This window comes from Ambystoma mexicanum, chromosome 2p, assembly GCF_040938575.1.
Source record: "Ambystoma mexicanum isolate Mex_15411 chromosome 2p, UKY_AmexF1_1, whole genome shotgun sequence".
In the NCBI taxonomy this organism is placed as follows: Eukaryota; Metazoa; Chordata; class Amphibia; order Caudata; family Ambystomatidae; genus Ambystoma; species Ambystoma mexicanum.
Genome location: NC_090923.1, coordinates 1,350,563,501 through 1,350,584,645, shown reverse-complemented (window position 1 = coordinate 1,350,584,645; position 21,145 = coordinate 1,350,563,501). Strand labels below are relative to the sequence as shown.

General features: G+C 44.3%; 1 protein-coding gene across 2 annotated transcripts in view; it reads left to right on the top strand.

Moving 5' to 3' along the window:
- Window positions 1-21,145, top strand: part of DRC3 (dynein regulatory complex subunit 3) — a 742,340-nt gene that overhangs the window by 57,246 nt on the left and 663,949 nt on the right. The gene's annotated exons all lie outside the window — the stretch shown is intronic.

The following is a 21,145-nucleotide window of genomic DNA, read 5'->3' as shown; positions in this document are numbered from 1 at the left end:
AAGCAGGAGAAGTGAGTCATTCTACTGGTGACCTTCTTTTGTTTACTGAATACCTTTGGTTAGTGGTAGGGTCAGAGTAGGATAGTTTTTGGACAGAGGATGGACACTTTAGTTGACAACCACCCTGATGACAAGCACCAGAGTTAGCCTTCAGTTAGGTAGTGTACACCCTTTAGGTGTATGGAGAGAAAGGTCCTTTTCCTTTTTGTTAAAAAGAATTATTGCCTTAAAATGCCAACCCTTTGTCCGACTCCTTCTTCTGACTTACCACCATTTCTTAATTTGGAACACATCTCAGAATACATTTCCTTTTAGTTTACCTCATTAATCAAAAACAAATACATTTAAGTACCTGTCTCACATGTTTTAAAGAGGAACCACTTATCCCACTTTCTGTCCAAATTAAAAGGTGCAAAGCGCTAAAGAAGATGTCATTTTTGGATCTACATATCACAATTCTACAGCTTCTTAGCACTGTTATAATCAAAAATTATTTAAGTCCAACTCAGTGGCACTCCATTTTATTACTTTATTGAGGAGCAAGAACTGAGTTGACTTTATGGCAATGTAATAAAAGTCCAACACTTAAAAACGTAGAATGTTTTGCATTTGTTGAATAGTAGTGCAGCAAAGCTGGATTCTGGAGAATTTAGGGCAGTCTGCAGTTGACTTTGGGGTGAGTGGCAGTCAGTGGGCAGCAGCTCCCTTCTAAGGGCAAGTAAGTGGGAAGTTGGACCAAAAAGTAGCTTCTCCAGGGTGGGGTCTGGCAGCTCCTTCTGATGAAAAGCAGGTTGAGGATGGGGAAGAGCAGCTAAGTTTAGGTACAACTGCTGTTGTTCAAGTGGTCAAAAAGAGGTTTTGCATCAGTACCTGGCAACTCTCGGCTACTGCATTGCCATTTCCTGCTTAAATTTCCATTGCTACGCTGACGACACTCAACTCATTTTCAGGCTGCCCTCTTTCACCTCCTCTCCCTCTTTCATCCCTGATTGCTTAACTGCCATTCAAGATTGGTGTGCTGCTCATTACCTTTGCTCTGAAATCTCTCCATTGGCTCCCAGTGGATGCATGGATTAAATTCAAAACTCGCTGCATTGTCCACAATGCTTTCTGGGGCCTGGGTCCAAAATACCTTAAGCTATCCCTCCACAAATACCTCCCCTCTCGAGCTCTTTTCTCCTCTATCTCTAACTCCCTCACAGTCAGTCGTTTTTCAAAGAAACGAGCTGGGGTAGAGCTCTGTCTTCGGCTGGGGCCTCCCTCTGGAACAGCCTCCCTGCCACCCTAAAACTTGAGGAGAACCATCTCCGGTTCAAGTGGTCAGTAAGAAGTTTTGCATCAATAACTGGCAATTCTCGCCTACTGCATTGGCATTTCCTGCTTAAATTTCCAGTACTACGCTGACGACACTCAACTCATTTTCAGGCTGCCCTCGCCCACCTCCTCTCCCTCATCTCTGATTGCCTAACTACCATCCAGGATTGGTGTGCCGCCAATGATCTTTGTCTGAATGCCAGCAAGATGGAGATCCTCATCATCGGCACACCTTCACCATCCTTTCCCTCACTCTTTGGCCAGCCTCCCTTTGCCCTCCTCCTACCCCCTCCTGCGAGGCTAAGAACCTCAGGGTCATGTTTGACTGCACACTTTCCTTCTCCATCCACATCTCTGATGTCTCTAAAAAGGCATACTTCTTACTGCACCTCCTCAGAGGTACTCTGCCTTTCCTCTCCTTCCCCCAGAAGCTCACTGTCTCCCAACCTCTGGTTCTCTCTAGGTTGTACTATTGTAACAGCCTTTTTCTAAATCTACCTTCCTTTACTCTCCGCCCTCTGAAACAAATTCACAACAGGATTGCGAGACTTGTCTTTGGCCTCAAGCCCTGGGATCGTATCTCTCCAGCTCTGAAATCCCTCCATTGGATCCCAGTGGATGCAAAGATTAAATTCAAAACCATCTGCATTGTCCACAAGGCTTTCTGGTGCCTGGGTCCAAAATACCTTAAGCTATCCCTCTGCAATACCTCCCCTATCGAGCTCTTCTCTCCTCTACCTCTAACTCCCTCAGGTTCAGTCGTTTTTCAAAGAAACAACCTGGGGGTAGATCTCTGTCTTCGGCTGGGGCCTCCCTCTGGAACAGCCTCCCTGCCACTCTAAAACTTGAGGAGAACCATCTCTGGTTCCGGAAGCATTTCAAGAACTTCCTCTTTGCTTCTGCCTTTGCTCCCGCTCTCCCCTGCTGATCTGTTTTATCTTTGCACCATGCACCTGGCCACCCTCTGTCCTCCGGGCCCAGGTACCTGCTCACCCTGCCACCTTCCTGCACTGTCTCTGGGCCATCCCTGGCACTGGGGTCTGTATCTGTACCCGTACAGCCCCCCCATTTTCTTCCTGCACTTATCAGACCTACCCTGTCTGCTGCCTTAAACCCAGCACTTGCCACTTGCTGGCTGCGCTACCACTGTTTTGTTGCCTTTATTATTATTGATCTGTTTCTCCTTTGCTCCGCACTCTCCACTACTCCTCCCTTCCATGCACTTTTCCCCTCCACCTCTCCCATGCACTTGCGCGTTTCATTGTCACTGGGCCTAGTAAGAACGTTGTTTTGTTCTCCCCTGTTCCCCTCCCTTGCCTTGTCATGCTCTGAAACACTTGTGTACGAGCGCTATAGAAATAAAATATCAATTCAATTCAAGCATCTGTCTTATCTGTACCTTCATTCTGTATCTGGGCTGTAGCTGTGCTGTTATTTGTGGAGGAAGGTAGCCCTTTCAACCTAGCCCTGCCACCGTAAATGGTTTGAAAAAGGCATGCTCCCTTCTTAACACTAGGTCCTCCTATGCCATTCTCACAGATAGGTTGATACAGCCGGGAAGGTTAAGAGGCAAAAAGGCACTCTATTATGCCACAGTGAAAGTTCATTTAAAAGCACACATAAATAAATCCACTTGCCGAAAACCATTCAGGATTGAGCCAGCCACTATTTTAGAGGCAAATGGCCCATAGCATATGTATTTGTGTGGATATATGTAGAAGACGGTACATGCAAGTTGCTTTCTGTATCTGTGTCGGTTTATATGATTGCATGAAAGAGATTGTGTTTCTGTGTCTATGAGCGCAATTGTCTTTGCATGACTGTGTTTGTTCAATTTTTTTCATCAGCACATATCACATCTCCAGTGCATGTCTATGTTTAGAAAACCTTCCTGCAACCTAACCTTTTCCTTTTCAGTGATTCACAGTAGTAGGTTTCTATTTATCAGAACCAGATAATGTTGTTAATACTCAAGCAGGCCAAACGTGGGTCATTAGAAAAAGAAATCAGTTTCTGACTATACTATCCCATGAGCAAATAATCATTAATTGTGCACTTAACGCTGAAATCTTCTCACTGTCTTTGAAAAAGATGCTCTGGAGATTATATTTGAGTTCTGGGGCTTGGCGGCATCCAGTTGCACACACTCGTGTAGCGGGGTGCCATGCAGTCCCAGTTCCAGACTAAAGTCAGTGTGAGGGCTGAGTGACGGCCGACTGCAGCTCACTGCGCCGGAAGGAGGCGCTCTGTCTCTGGCCCCCTTGCACACATCCTGTTTGCATGCAGCATGTGAGATGGAGGCATGGAGAAAAGATGGAGTGTTGCGTCTGGGAACGGGCAAGGAAGTCTTTTTAGAAAGAAATTGTCTTGAGAGGATAGCTCAGTGGCAAAGTGCTTGCCTTGGAAGCAAGACTACACGAAGCAACACAGGTTTCGATCCCCGGTTCCGCGCTTAGAAACCTCTGGGTATTAAGCACGCTATAAATAACCAATCATATCATATCAATGCATGGGTATCTGATGTGATTATGTATGTGTGTAGTGTTATGCATGTATATGTGTATTCTATGCATGCATGCATGCATGCATGTATGTATGTATGGGTGGTGAGCGTGTGTGTCATGTGTTAGAAGCCTGCAGGAATTCTCACTTCTAACCCCCTTGGATCCTTCGCACAGGTAGCCAGAAAAAGGCCATCGCTATTGGATCCCGACCCTGGGGGCAGAGAAGTGAGGGAGGAGCACCTGGGTGGAGGAATTTGGAAACTGGGAGTGGGGTGCCCCTGGGCGAGACATTGTATCCCTTTTCCCTAGTGACAACCAACCTATCCCCAACCTTTATGGGCTATTGTAAGCCAGTTCCCCTCATCTCCTGACAGTTTACTCTTGACAGTACTTGGACAAAGAAGAGGCAACTAAGAGCAATGAAGACTATGCTCTTTTACCACTCCAGTACTGGGAAGATGACGATGCCTGCTAAGAGTAGTAAAGGTCAGGCATTCAGCCCTTTAATGAGAGTCAGGCAAGGCTGAATAATCATCAACACCTGCAGCCTGTTAAGGGACTGCAGGTATATAAATGGAGCTCAACCGAATGGTAGAGGTAATCGACAGGAGCAGGACCAGGAGATCCATGCAGAGAGCAGAGGACCGGGACCAAATGGTGTGGTAGTGGGGACTCCCTGGAGCAGAGTAGGAACGTTGAAGGGAGCTGTGCAGGGAGGCTGCCCCGTTCCTTTTTATTCAACGTCCCCATTACCCTAGGGTGGAAGACCACCCCAGGAGTGTCTGAGGGGCAGGAACTGCAGCCCCGACACAGAAGGAAGTAGGCTGTGTGATCCATGCTGCAGCATAAGCATTCAAAGTGACCAGTGAATTTTGAATGCTTTCGTAACCGAGTGCGCATGTGTGAACTGAAGTGTTTCTTGAAATACATTCTGTCGAAATGATAAAATATTGTGGGAAATGGTACTGTCCAACCATAACAGGAGAAATTAAGGGGCGTCCTAGAAACACACCCTCCCAAAACAAAGAAAGATCCAAGGGCCTTTTTGGAATTAATCGGGTATTACCGCAGATTTATCTCAAAATTTACCAGTAAAACATCCAGACTGACAAATTGAAAAATGCTGAACCCTAAAACATGAGGTGGAAAGAGGAGGATGAAATCTGCTATGCAGCCTTGAAACAGGCCTTATGCCAGAGTCCCGTTTTAAGAGTAGCTGATTTCTCCAAAGAATTCATTCTTCAGACCGATGCTTCCTTAACGGGACTAGAAGCTGTTCTATCACAAAATGATGATGGTTTTGAACATCCCATTTTATTCATCAGCAGCAGAAAGCTCTTCCCCAGAGAAAAACGATTCAGTCATTGAGCTAGGGGCACTATCAATAAAAAGGGCCATAATTACCTAAAATATTACCTTTTAGGTAGTAAATTTCGCCTAATAACAGACCATTCTCCTTTGGATTAGTCAAAGGAAAGAGTCTAGTCCCCAGGTAATGCAATGGCTCTTGGACCTTGAACCATATTGCTTCTCAGTGGAACACCGGAAAGGCAGAGAGCAAGGTAATGTGGACTTCCTCTCCCGGTTTCCCTGTGAAGCACCTAGGTCCAACCCGCATTTGGGAAGGGTATGTGAGAAACCTAAGGGTATTCTCACTCCTAACCCCCTTGGATCCTCTGCACAGGTGGCCAGGGATAAGCCCTCGCTATTGGATCCCGACCCTGGGGGTGGAGAAGCGAGGGAGGATCACCTGGGTGGACGATCCTTTGGGAGTGGGGTGCCCTTGGGCGAGACGTGGTATCCCCCTTTCCCTAGCGATAACCAACCGGACCCTTCCCCGACCTTTATGGGCTATTGTAAGCCAGTTCCACTCATCTCTTCACAATTGACTCTTGACAGTACTGGGACGAAGAAGAGGCAACTAAGAGCAATGAAGACAATGCTCTTTTACCACTCTAGTTCTAGGAAGAGGAAGATGCCTGCTAAGTGTAGTAAAGGTGAGGCATGTCCCTTTAATGAGAGTCAGGCAGGGCTGAATAATCATCCATATCTGCAGCCTACCAAGGGGCTGCAGATGTATAAATGGAGCCCAAGCCAATAGCAGAGGGAATTGACAGGAGCAGGACCAGGAGGCTGGTGCAGGCAGTCCTAGAGGACTCCATGGGAATGCATAGTTGACAGTGCCTGTGCTTCAGTGAGAGACATGCCGGCAGGGGCCTGATCTCCTGACAGGTCAGGCCTGCTGTGGCCCCTACCAGCATCCTCAGAGTATGTCGGCCTGGAAAGGGTGCCAGTACATTGCTACCGGCACCCTTGTTTTCGGGCCGCCATACTCCTAATGAGGCTCAATGACATTAAATGAGCAGTTGTAGAGTATGTTAGCAGTGTCTGTTTATAGTTTTAGCATTTGGAAAAAGAAAGGGACATTTGGAAAATGACCCCCACTTCGCAATTGGAAAAATAAAGAGTCCATCTTTCTTTAACGTTGCTCCAGATTTTGGCGGGGGTACTTCATAATCCTCCTGCTTAAAATTGCGAGAGGGATTTCACCCCTTCACCCCTCCCATTTCCTACACCCATGGGCTCAGATTTTCAATCCCGGTATATTTCAAATTTGGGGGTAGGGGTAATCCTCAAATTGAACAGTTTCCTAGTTTGCACCAGTACAGCATGCGTTCTGTCTGCAAAATCTCATTATACTCCCAGATGGTACCATACCAGAATATTTCTGCGTAACCACCCTTTGTGAAGTTTCACATTAAGCATGTTATGAACCATCTGCATATGTTCAATACATGTAATCCACTTCAGGATGTCTGTAGCTCAGAAATGTAAGGCCAGTCTAGCGTTATGCCATGAAAAAGATTAATGAAACCCGAGAGTTCCAGAAGTGAGCTGTGGTGCCCTGGCCCAAGGGGAACCTATTTTAAAGTGGGGTTTTAATTAGTTATGAAGGAGCATACGGTTGAATGGAGAGATGTCTAAATTCTGCATCCTAGGTTGCATCTGGTTGGTTGGAGGACACAACTAACTGTTTCTGGGGTTTCCAGATAAGAGACCAGGCACAACATTGCCTGGGGATTCCTCTTTTTTGGAGTGACATGGGTCCCCCTAAGCAGAGATAGGTCCCAATACCATGGTTCTAAATCCAACAATGAAATCTGGGTTGCACCTAGTTTTTCTAATGTATTTTATTCTAAGTTCGAGGATGATTGATGAAAACATTTATATTGTGCACCTTTATCCAAAAGTGATCTCAGTGTCATTCAACGAGCTGCCTAGGCCCCAGTGGAGCAGAACGTACATGCGTTTACTGGGGTTCTCAAAGCAGATATATACTGGGACTCCCAACTGGACATTTCCTGGGACTGTGAAGACTAAGGGTATGCTTTGATTGCCACTATCAGAGTACATTGTACATGTGAAGAATAGACATACGTTGAGTAAACTGGAGATATGACTATGTGATACTGGGGGATTACTGAGACTGTGATGATTAAGCTAGGAATATCTGGTATTGGGAATTTGGGAGGTATATTGGAGTTGTGCATACCAGGATGCTGTGAATAATGTGAAAGTGCTAGGATTGTCGTTCGATACGAGGATTTGGCAGATTGGAAATATAACTGGTGAGTAGAAATAGGAATATACTGACATAGTGCGAAGTGAGAGTATGTTGGTGTTGTCAGACTGGACGTGTACTGTCATTGTTTGAATTGGGAATATGCTGTCTTACTCTAACGAGTACAGAGGAATAATCAAATTGTGATTTTATTAACTGGGTTAAATGTGGATTATCAAACTTGCAATATACTGGGATTGCACCAGCCTGAAACGTACCTGGGATGTCAAATTGGGCACTGTTTGGGATTTCAAACTGGGATTAAACCAGTATTATTCAAACGTTTTCATACCAAGCCCTCCTTGAGTAATAATATTGTTTCTGGCCCCCCCCTCCTTGGAGTTGGCTCCCCTCGGGGACCCAAACAATAAGCACGCTGAGCCCCAGGCTCTTTAAAAAGGATTAAGGTGACTGCTTTTAATAAAAAATATAAGCAGTTCAAAATCTTCTTATACTTTATATTAAACACAGTCATCTTAATCCTTTTTTAAAGAGTCTAGGGACCCCCCCAGAGCTCATTTGGGCCCCCTTAGGGGGGGGCTAATCCCCGAGTTTGAAGACCCCTGGATCACACTATTATTGTAGATACAGGAATTGTCGAAATGGGATTTTTTTCTGGAAATGTACTTGAATTTGCGCAGATAAGATATGTACTGCTGAATTGCTGATTGTACTATTCCAGTATTACCCAAAGTTAAGACTCTATGGGTTTATCTGGATTCTTCATTGTTTATGAAAGCAAAACAAATCACATTGTTTCAGCAACATCTTATTATCTAAAGCTCCTTTGTCATATTCATCCGTTCCTGTCAAAAGAGAAGTGTACACATCTAATGCGTGCTATCATTAGTGCAAAAATCGATTACTATAGAAGTCTACTGTATGGCACGCCACAGTGTAACATGACTGTATTGAAGAGGGTGCAAAATAGCGCGGTCCAAATTGCTAACAAACTAAAGCACATGGTTCGTGTCAGTGAGGCTTGGGCTGCCCTTCATAGGCTTCCTGTTAGGGTTATTGATATCACCCATAAGTGCCTGTTTGGGAGTGCTTCTGTCTACCTTCAAAATAGACTTGTTCTGAAGCCTTGCCCGCGTGTTTTGCGATCTAATTCTTCTAACTTTCTGGCTAAACCTTGCGCCAAACTCACCAGGGCTGGTTGCCTGGCCTATGGTTTCATTGCACCCTCTCTCTGGAATAGTCTTCCTTCTAATATAAGAGACATACGCTCCCTGCTACTTTTTAAGAAAGCATTGAAGACCTTCTTTTTTAGTTAAATGATACTGAGTTGCTCTCACACCTTTAACTGTGCCACAGCAAGTTAATAGGTGCAGTGATTACATTGTGCTTCCATTCAAAAAAGCCTTGACTGTGTTGGTAGTTTCACATAGAATTCTTTATTTTGAAAACTGAAATAGCCCTTTGTAATAAAACTGAAATAGCCCTTTTTGATAACACGTGTTTCGACACTACCGTGTCTTTTTCAAATGAGGGCGAATCTATGCATTGCTTAAACAAAAATGTGAAGGAATAAAGTGCTGTAACAATACATATGCAATCCATAAAAATATTAACGAAGGGATCCAAGATGGCCGCCAGGGTGAGGAGTCGCTTCCAAGCTGCGCCCCGCCCGGGCCGCCCAAAATTTAGCACATATGTAGCAGTGAACGGCCCATTTCACACGAATTGCCCCCTCAGACAGCTGGAGATACCCCCACCCCCTCGGGGGCTAACACGGCATTGTCGGAACGAAGGCTGCGGTGCTGCGGAGGGAGATCGGAGTGACTGGGCGGTCGGCCCCTCCCCCATCGGGCTCGAGCAAAGCCCTTCGGGGCTTGGAAGAGGAGACACTGCGGGCGGAAGAGTGGGGCTGCCGGGGTGTACGGCGGCGCGGGGGCCCCCTCCGCGGAGCGGGCTCAGTAGTGGCCTGGGTCGGTGGAGGCTGCTGTCGGCCGCGGCGCGGGGCCGCCCTTCCTGGCAGCGGACAAACATGCGGCTCGGAGCGAGGAGGGGACGGTGGCTCGAAGCACGCACGGCAGAGAAGGAGACGGGAGAAGGCGCGGAGGCCTGAGAGGGCAGGATTGGGGCAGACCGCTCGAAAAGTGGAGCGGGGGCCGCCCTGAGATTCCTCGGCCGGAGCAGGAGGTGAGCCCAGCTAGGGGGATTGCGCGGATGCCCACATATCTGGAGCACGGAATAATACCCCCGGGGGAATACAACGGAGAACGTTTGGAAATCAAAGTAATTAATAAAGAACATCCACTGCATAGCCCCAATATTCGTAAACATTTTGTAGGGGTCGATCCTCCCCCGAAGTACACCATTCCGCATGATGTGGCGGTCCCCCTAGCCGCTCTGGACGTATATGAGCAGCGGAGGGGCAATAGGACGCCCCCCACCCTCCCAGAGCATTGAAATCAAGGGCAGTGAACCCGGGGCAGCGGCAGGGGAGACATAAGAAGTGTACGCCAGGGAGGGCCACAACTGCCACGCAACGAGGGGGGGAGGCCGGCGTGCCCTAACCTCTACAAGCGGGCAGCCGCAGGAGAGCTTAAGGCGGGATACGGAATCAAAAGCACAACGCCCAGGAACGGCAGGGACTCTACCTGCATAAGCATTGGCGAGAAACCAATAGGGGGAAGATCAGGCAACTGGGCAGCAGGAGAGAGGTGCAGACCTATCAACATCCCAGTAAAGGCACTCTATCATGTCAAGAGGGAAAGGGAATACCACCCAACAAACGCCTCAAGCCACGAAACAGGACGCAGACATATTGCAAATGTGGTCAGTGGAAGGCTCTTTGCAATCAAGAGGGAAGGCCCAAGGGGATCCCATGGGAGAAAGCGAGACACTCTCTCAGCAACAACAGCCAGCGACAAGAGTAGACGTGCAAACCTGGTTTATGGACTTACAGGAAAAGTTCATGTCTACAGTTCAAGAACAAATCACAACTATGAAAAGCGAAATGAAACAAGTGGTGCAAGACATGAAAATGGATATAGCCAACTTAGAAGAGAGAACAGACATAGTGGAGAGAACACTCCAGAGTCTGGAGGAAGATATGAAACAGACAAGCGAAACACAAGAGCACCTGGTAAGACTCACCCATAACCTGGAAATACAATGTGAAGATTTGGAGAACCGCTCCAGACGCTCCAACATCCGTATCAAGAATATGGCGGAATCGGTACTCGATAAAGATCTGAAAGAGGCGGTGAAGGAGGTGTTCAGAGATATTCTGGGAGTGCAAGACGCAGAAGATATTGGAATAGACAGAGTCCACAGGGTGGGACCGAGAAGAACTGGGGCACCGGGAGAAAGACCACGAGATGTCCTGGCGGCTCGCTCCTCATATCTGCAGAAAGAACAGATCCTGAGGAGGGCCAGGGAACTGGAGCATATTAAAATGAATGGACAGAACATACAACTGTACCAAGACTTGGCCCTAGTGACCCTCCAAAAAAGTAGAGCCATGGTCCCACTGGTCAAAGAGCTGGTGGCGAAACAAATTCGTTACAAATGGACCTTGCCTTTTGGGCTGCTATTCACGTGGGAAGGAAAACGGAGGAGAGTTACCACGTGGGAAGAAGGCCTCACAAGCACAAGAAGGCAATCGCAGGAAGGGCGTCCGGGAGAAAAGTACCATGAGAAACACAGAAAATAGAGGCACGATGGACTTTGGTACGGAGGTGTTAAAATAAAATCCCAATTGGGGGGGCGGGGGCGAGTGTGGACGGAGCTGCACGAACAGTATGCAGACGGAGGTCCGGCCGCGACCCAGCGGGTTGGATTTCGGTAAGAACTGATGGAACAGTGGGGTTTAGGATTCCCCACAAATTACCCCCTGAGGGTATGGGGGCAGGGAGCGATGGGCGCAACGCCCTAGCATCAGTAGGAACCCTTGCCCCACTCGGGGGAAAGTTTGGTTGGTTTACAGTTCACTGTTGGGGGGGAGGGGGGGCGAGTTAAGGGGAGGGGGGAGGGGGGACGGGGGCATGAGTAAAAGGCGTCAAGTACAGAAAGGGGACTCAAAGCCAATGCATAGACATATAACAGAATGGGGATGATGCGCATTTTAACCTATAACGTTAGGGGGATGAATATGCCAACGAAGAGGGTGAAGCTGGAAAAAGTGGTTAAAAGGGGGAAAGCAGATATTCTGCTCCTTCAAGAAACCCATGTCAGAACCAGGGACAAGCAGAAAACACGCATAAAAGGGTTTAAAATATGGGCACAAGCAACGACCACGGAAAAAAAGCAGAGGTGCTGATTGCGGTGAAAGAAGGGAAGGACACTAAACTGCTGGATACAGTCATAGACAAAGAAGGAAGATATGTTTTCGCCAATGTGGAGATAGAGGGATATTGTGTTACCCTTGCCTCTATATATGCACCCAATCAGGGACAGGACGGCTTCCTTAGAGTTGTGATGGGGAGGTTAGAAGGTTCCGCGAGGGGGGAGGTGATCATGGGAGGGGATTTTAACTTGGCTTGGAACCCACACTTATACAGAAGTACGGGGAACGTACACAGCCATGGGGCACCGTCAAAGCATCTTAAACAGCAGATGGACCACATGGCCTTGAGTGATGTATGGAGGGAACTGAATGGGGAGCAAAGGGGGTATACATATTTTTCACATGTTCACAATTCCATGTCCAGGATAGATTATTTTTGGGTATCGGTGGGTCTCATGGGGAAGATAAAAGGGGTAGAAAAGGGAGCGATAGCGCTCTCGGACCATGCTCCACTATGGCTAGACCTGACTCTCCCCGGGAATAGGAATGGGCTCTGGAGGTGGAGGCTACCGCAGGATCTGATTCAGGACCCGATAACTGGGGATGCCATAAGGGTAATGATTGAAGAGTCCTTCGCACAAAATGACACCGGGGAAGTCACTATGAGCACTGTCTGGGATGCGTTTAAAGCAGTTATACGGGGAAAGTTGATGGCGCTGAGAATCACGAAGGATAAGCAGAGGTATATGTGGGAAAAGGAGCTGGAAAAAACAGTCGACGATATCCAAGAGAAAATGTTGTCCCATCCCACTAAGACAAAAAAGCACTGAAACATACACATGGCCAGCTAGAGATGTTACGCTAAAGATGCAGAAAGGAACCTACTCTATCTGAAACAGAGATATTATATAAGAGCGAACAAAGCAGACAGACTCTTAGCGAGACAACTTTGTGCGAAACAGAAAGAAACAACAATTAAGGCCATGCGTAATGCGAAAGGGGACATACAAACACGTACACAGGACATGGGAGAAGCATTCAGGGAATATTATCAAACTCTCTACTCCACAGAACGCCCTAATGTAGACGCCCAAGACTCCTATCTAAAATCCCTACCGATCCCGCGGATCTCTGAGGAAGATAAAATGGCCCTAGAGAACCCAATAAGTGAAGAGGAAGTTAAAGAAGCAATAAATGGACTCCCAGTTAACAAAGCACCAGGCCCAGATGGTTTTACGGCCCCATTTTATAAAATATATTCAGCTTTACTGACCCCAGTCCTAACTAGGCTCCTGAACTCTTTTAAAGATAGTGGCAATGTGACCCCCACTATGAATTGAGCGAAAGTGTTAGTCTTCCACAAGCCAGGTAGAGATCCAACATCCCCTGCATCGTACAGACCAATATCCCTGATGAATCTAGACGGGAAAATCTATACGAAGATCCTGGCAGCGAGACTATCCCTGCTTCTCCCAAAATTGATTAGCATGGACCAATCAGGTTTCATTCCTGGCAGGCAAACCCATGACAACCTTAGGAGGCTCATGCACCTAGTGGAAAAAATTGGCATAACTAACACCCCAGCGATACTGCTATCGGTAGACGCCGAGAAGGCTTTTGATTGGGTTGAATGGTCAATGTTATTTAGAGTCCTAGGGTACATGGGCTTTGTGGAACAATTAGTTGCAAGAATCAGAGCGAACTATATCACCCCATCCAGTAGAATACCCATTAACGGGGAAGTAACGGATAAGGTACTAATTTCAAGAGGGACGAAACAAGGCTGCCCGCTCTCCCCACTGCTGTATGCTATATTCTTAGAACCTCTGCTGATAAAAATAAGGGAATCTGCATGCATTAGAGGGATAGATATGGCAGGACAGCAACATAAGGTGATAGCATACGCGGATGATATGTTGATTACATTAGAAGATCCAGAATCTACATTATCAGCGGCGGTGAGAGATTTGGAAGACTTCGGGGCCATCTGAGGCCTGAAGATAAATAGAAAAAAAATCAGAAATCTTAATCCTGGCAGGGGACAGAACAAAGATATATGGGGAAGCTAAATCACTGGATCTTAAGATTGTAGAAAAGGGGATAAAATGCCTGGGAATAATAGTACCTCAGAAAATTGGGCAAACATATGGGGAAAATTACCCGCGGCTCCTCGCAAGCATCCGTAGAGATGTAGACAGATGGAATCCTCTACAGATTTCGTGGTGGGGTAGGATCCAGTCAGTGAAGATGACTATTCTCCCAAGGGTGCTGTACTATTTTCAGGCTCTCCCGGTGGGCGTCCCCCATACTTTCTTCAAAACTCTAACGAAATTGGTCTCCTCCTTTATATGGAAAGGGAAAACCCCGAGAGTGGCTAGGGCAGTCCTCATGGCACCAACCAGGGAAGGGGGGATGGCACTTCCCCACTTTAAGAAATATTATCAGGCGGCGCAGCTTAAGGTTCTGAGGGAGTGGGTGGGGGAGAACCCGCAGCAGATATGGGCCAAACAGGACAGGGCAGTTGCGAGAACTCCACTGTTTGAGCTTCTCTGGAAACAGAGACAGCACAGACACGAGAACTTAGGGATCAGCGAAATAATGAAGACCACGTTGTAGGCATGGGACTGCCAAACAAGGAGAGGTATAATGTCCACATCGTTGGGATGCTTCACGCCCATCTGTAGGAACCCGCAATTCCCACCGGGGGTGGAACTAGGGGCATACGGTAGTTGGGAGGAAGCAGGCATAACAAAAATAGGTGAGATGTTCGGGGACAATAAAATTAGGTCACTTGAATCCTGCGTAGTATCCTCAACTCCCTCAAAAGGTGATAAATATAGATATGAGCAGTTAAAACACTGGCTAAACGTCCCGAACATTGCTGAAGCAGCAACGAGGGATCTCACACCATTTGAGACATACCCATTTTTTCGCCCCCGTATTAGAAATGATGTATCGACTCTGTATAAATTCATAAACTCACAGGAGGAAGAAATTAAATGGTCATACAGGATTAAGTGGGGCAGAACGCTTGGGGAAGAGCCAACGTAAAGGCAGTGGGAGGATCTATGGACACTGATCCCTAAAATGACCCGCTCGGTACAGACCAGAGAAATGTGGATCAGAATAATGACACAATGGCACTATACCCCTGAAAAACTACATTCCATGTACCCCAAAACGTCTACTCAATGTTGGAGAGGCTGTGGGAGGAAATTAAGGGAGAGATGGGCAAAATGTTTCCAGATGTGGGGCTGATTGGAGAAGGGGTGTGGCTATGTGGCTATGCGGGATTAGAGATGACATAACGAGGCTATACAGTAAATCTCAATGGAGAAGTTTTATGGGACTCCTCATCGCGGCATGGACAACAATAGCCCAGGACTGGAAGAATAAAAACACCCCACTGACTTTCACTTGGCTACAGAAGGTATGGGCTCAGGTAACGATGGAGAAGATCACCCACATACTCCAAGGGACAAGTTTGTAAAGGAATGGGAAAGGACTCTGCATTATCTCCAGTCAGATTTTATGGAACAATGGTGTCCCCATAATATCAAAGTATCAGACATTTTCAATGCATAAGGTATTCCTTGAAAATACGATGCCATGCTACCCGGCGGGTGGGAGGGGGAAGGGTGAGGGGGATGTTATAATGTTTGAAGATGTTTTCTATGTGAAACCAATAAATACAAGTTTTAAAAGTAAAAAAAAAACAAAAAAAATATTAACGAAAAGACAAGGTGAAATTTCAAAAGAAAACACATCCCACTAACATTGTTCATGACATTGATGCAAAGTATATTTAGCACAGAGATTGAGAAGGGGGAGTCGGGGAGGTTCAGGAGGGATTGTACATAAGAAAAAGAGAGAGAGAGAGAGAAAAAAAGAAGGGAAGGTAGTGAAAAAATATAAAGATTTATTTTCGCAATAATAAAAAAGAGTTCTGCCATTAAATCATTTTAGACATTCACAGAATCATTGTGCTAATGTTAAGCCATTGACTAGTTACTGTCGTGAAACTTGTGTGAAAAGTATGTTAAGTTACTGTGTTGAAAACATTCTAGATGTTCACAGAAATGCTGAACTTGTGTTGGCCTAAATCAAGTTACTATAAGAAAATGGGCAAAAACACGGGGCACACCTATAATTTAACAAAAGAGTATCAGGGAATTTTTGAATAACCTTTATAGAATTAGAGATAGCTTGAGGTGCGGGGGAGAAAAGACTCAACCTTGGCAACTAGGTTGGAAAAATGGAGGACAAAAAGTGGTTGTTCCTAAACGATTTAGGAACTCCCGTCCCCTGCACACTGTCTGATATCTGCAAAGCAGATCAATAATTTTCGTGTTTTTTTTTTGTTTTACTGAATTTCATAACACACAGTTCAATAGACAATTAAATAGGTGGAGCAGTCACAATGAATAACAAGCTCACAAGATTTATATAGACAACAAACATAATATTTATTGTACAATATCTTTGGGCCCGACGCGTTTCGAGTATAGACTCTTCTTCAGGGGCAAAAACATATTTCACAATTCATAATTCAATTTCTAAAAAAAAGTAGAGAAGGGTACAACTTAGTATTTTGCATATAAGTCATACAAACTTTCAAAACATTAAATCATAGATATGATTTGAAACATTGTCAAGAGATCTCTGGGATAGTACCTAATAACTCAGTTTAGTATAAGTCCAGTCAGATAAGTCGTATCTCTAACCAACACGAGAAGGTTAAATGATAAGTGGGCAACTGAAAAACTACTCTATTTTCAAAAAAACAAACAAAACACTTTAAAAAAAAAAATAATAAAATAAAACTAAAAAAATGTATATTATTATCTACAATTATGGCATAATCCATGCATATCGGTAGTGTGCCACTTACCAACTATGGAGTAGGCATAGTTGCAAAAACATCTACGGTGTCCATGGGTGGCAGGTACTTAAGGGAGGTAGTTTGTGTATCCACAATTCGTCTCCCTCAAGGATTCCGGCTAGCAGTACGTGGACTGAGTCCGAAAGGGGTAAGCAGTTCGCGCTAGTATATAGATCTGTATATAAGTAAGAGAAAGAAAAATAATTGTAGGAGATAAATAATAGTTCCAGGTCTCAAAAGTGTCAATGGACCCATAGGTCACTTACTAGATACAATGTGAATCCTTCAGTGAGCAAATCGTGGCGAACATCATCCCGAACAAGGAGGATGTTGTTCGTTCATGATTCTGCTCATTATGTACTGAGAGCACTGCTGACGTATGAGTGAGCATGCGTGATAGCAGAGCGATCGCTACGCATGCGTTAGCAAGAAGTTGCAGGTAATTGGTGCACGTCATGTGTCTGACGACACGGAGAACCCGGCGTCAGAACAACTTGAAAACAAAGGAAAGCGCGCATGCGCGTGACTAGTGCGTGGCAAAAAACCGCCTGAAAGTTACTGTCCATTTTGTAGTAGGCAAGTAAGTGGCCATGATCCATGAAAAGTAATGAAAATTTAGAGAGGAAGAATGCGGACCAGATGAAGTAGTTTTTTGAAGAAAAAGATGGTTAAGTCAGACCGTCCTCTGCTATTCAATACCTCATTCAGTACATTGATATAATTCAACACAAATGATATTATAGGCATTGATATAATGTACATATAGCTCCATATTTTGCAGAATTTACCATCAGAATGCTGACATACATTGGGTAATAATATGGCATAGTTTTTCAAAAGGTGACTTTACAATCATTTGAGTACCCCCAAAACCTTAAAAAAGGAGAATGTTGTGGTGTCAAACCAATCCTTAATCGCATATATATGGTTGAAATTACATTTCAACCATATGTGCACATGTAAACACAATGAAACCACCTTGATGGAAAATTCATAAGTCACAGAGTGAAAATGTGGTTTATAACCAAGAAATGGTCAATGTGGCCTTCATAAATAGGGGCCAAGAGGGGCAAGTGAATCAGGACAGTGTATCCAATAGAGTTCTCTCTGAGATAGTAGTTTTTGTAAGTCCCTACCTCTGGAAAGTGGATGTATTACTTCGAGTATTACCATTCTCATTTGTGCCACTGTGTGTTGATGATCTCTGAAATGTCTATACACTGGGGATTTGGTGTTTTTGGTGCAGATATTTGACTTATGTTCAGTCCAACGTTCCTTGGCTTTCATGGTGGATTTCCCTACGTAGTATTTTCCACAGGGACAACGCAGAGCATAAATCACGTTTTTAGAATCACAAGTAGCAAATTGTTTTAGTGGAATTTTCTTCCCTGTGTTTCCATGTCGAATGTGGTCTCCTTTAATCACATTTGAACAATGTTGGCAATTTAGGCACTGGTAAGTTCCTTTTTTAGGTTTGGACAAAAAGGTTTGGTTGTCTGTTTTTCGTTTTTCTGCTCTGATCAGACTGTCACGAAAGTTTTTGCCCCTCTGGTACGCGAGCATCGGTGGTTCCGGAAAAAGTCGGTTCAGTTGTGGGTCTGTTTTGATTATATCCCAATTCTTGTGGATTATCCGTTTGACCTGAAAACTTTGGCTAGAGTATTTTAATGAATGAATAAGATTCCTGTTTTCATTTTTGGTCTTGGGATCCAGTAGGTCTTCACGACTTTTTGCTTCTGTTCTGAGTATTGCTTTGTTGATCAAATTTTCTGGAAATTTTCTGTCTTTGAACCTTGCCTTCATAGTGGAATATTCATCCTGTAGTCTGTCAACCTCTGAAGTTATTCGCTTGATCCTGAGGAGTTGGCTGTATGGTACATTTTCTTTCAGGTGTTTTGGATGAAAGCTTTGAAAGTGTAAGGTACGGTTCACATCAGTGGGTTTCCTGTATAACTGTGTTCTGAGTCCTGTGTTAGTTATTTAATAGTGACATCCAAGAAGTTTACACTGGGTTTACCAATGTCCATTGTGAACTGGATTCTCTCATTACATTCTCTCTCATTGCATTTGTTAAGGTATTCCCAAAAGGTGTTGAGTTCATCCTCGGTGCCTCTCCTCGGTGTCTCTCCAGATTCCAACTCGGACAATGAGATGGCATCTTTCTTATGAATATTTTCAAGACTATGACAAACTAGACTCAAAAGCGCAAACTATGAAAATATACTGTATATACATACATATTGTTGGCAAAGAGGACATAAGTGTCAAGTATGGTAACCTAAATGGTAATACAAGTATACAGGAGGTATCAGAGGACCAGAAATGTCAATTATCAGTAATTAATGTATATCTAACACTCAAAAGTTTTGTTCCAATGATGTGTTTTAATGTTGAAATTAATTACCATTTAATCTGTATCATAGGCTAAAACGTAGGATATTGCATTTAGCTGTTTCAGGTATGTCGCACCTTACATAAACAAATTATTTTACCTTACTATACATAATATGTCATATCATATCTAAGCAACCTTTTCATTCCGCATATGTGTCATGTGTATCTACCGACCTTAAATATCGGTGACACACACAGCAAGAGCTGTAATTATATTGCAAACAGCATTTATCATTCACACACAGTTCAAACTCTAGGCACGGGACAACAGTCAAATATGGCCGCCACGCGGCAGAAGAATGTAGCAAGCAAAGTAGGACAACTATGTTGCCAAGGAAACGATCACAAAACACAAAAGGACTCGCCAGGTCCGGTTTCAGGAGCAGACAGTAGACGTAGAACCAGACACTGAGAGGTAAGGCTCAACATCTGTGTAATGGAAGCGTCCGTAGAGAAGTAATGTTATTCATGTGCTGCAACCAGGGATAACTTAAAACAGAACATGATCTCAGCTAATGTAAACGCACACGGTGCAACACGTTCATACTGTTGTATAGCAAACAGAGTGTCTACATTAATAATTAAGCCCAGACGCCGAGAGCGTAAGCTGGTTAATTACTGATGATGCACAATAGAATGATGGGCTTAAAACTAAAATAATGTAGATGCCGCGCGCGTGTCATTTCTAGATATATTTTTAGAGTGACATATGCCGGTTTCTAACCAAATACAAAGAACCGCCTTATTAAAGTGAAGATTAACCCCCTGCCATCATTTCAAACGCAGATCCAGGAATTTAACTACGACATAGCATACATAATGCAACAAGATTAAGGGCAAGCCTACTACTTTACCATATTTATATGCTGGAGGGATCAAACCCCATGATTTTCGACCATCACAGACGTTATGATAATAAAGTAAACAGCAGAAACACGGTAAGAAGATTGTTTTCCTTACGGCTTGTATTTACTAGCCAACAATCACTGTTAATCAAACCTTAAATATGACGCTTTGACCCAATTTATGCCAACCATGCTATTTTTATGGCAGTAACTTGATTTAGGCCAACACAAGCACAGCATTTCTATGAACATCTAGAATGTTTTCAACACAGTAACTTAACATACTTTTCACACAAGTTTCACGGCAGTAACTAGTCAGTGGCTTCACATTAGCACAATGATTTAGCACAATGATTCTGTGAACGTCTAAAATGATTTAATGCCAGAACTCTTTTATTATTGCCAAACTAAACCTATATATTTTTTCACTTCCTTCCCTTCTTTCTTCTTTTTTTCTCTCTCTCTCTCTTTTTATTATGTAGAATCCCTCCTGTACCTCCCCGACTCCTTCTCAATCTCTGTGCTAAATATACTTTGCATCAATGTCATGAACAATGTTACTGGGATATGTTTTCTTTTGAAATTTGACCTTGTCTTTTCTTTTATATTTTTATGGATTGCATATGTATTGTTATGGCACTTTATTCCTTCACATTTTTGTTTACTCAATACATAGATTCACCATGATTTGAAAAAGACAAGGTAGTGTCGAAACACGTGTTATCACAAAGGGCTATTTCAGTTTTATCACAAAGGGCTATTTCAGTTTTCAAAATAAAGAATTTTATGTGAAACTACCAACACAGTCAAGGCTTTTTTGAATGGAAACACAATGTAATCACTGCCTCTATTAACTCACTGTGGCGCAGTTAAAGGTGTGAGAGCAACTCAGTATCATTCAGGTTTTTCAACTGAGTAGAGGAACTCAATGTCTCCGTAGACTCTGGCACCAATGCGACACCCGGTTCCAAACAGGATCAGGCATAAGTAAATCAGGTCGTGGGGACCTACAAGTTGATATCCACTCAAATGTTCCTCACCACTTACAAAATTCTTTTTTACTTAGTTGTCTCCTCATATATATGGCCTGAACATGCTCTCTTGACCCTGTGCATCCTGTTGCTAATTCGACTGTATCTGCCTTGTGATTTGCTTTTTACCCCAGACTTTCTGTGTCTTATGTGTGCGCCTATTTGCTCATGGACCACTGGCGCATTATGAATACTAAACTAAACTACTGGAATTTTTCTAAGTGGAAATATATTGTGAATATACAAACTGGAACTATACTGGAATTAGGAAAAGTTTTATTATTTCAGTTTATTTTCTTTTAAACTGGGCAGGATG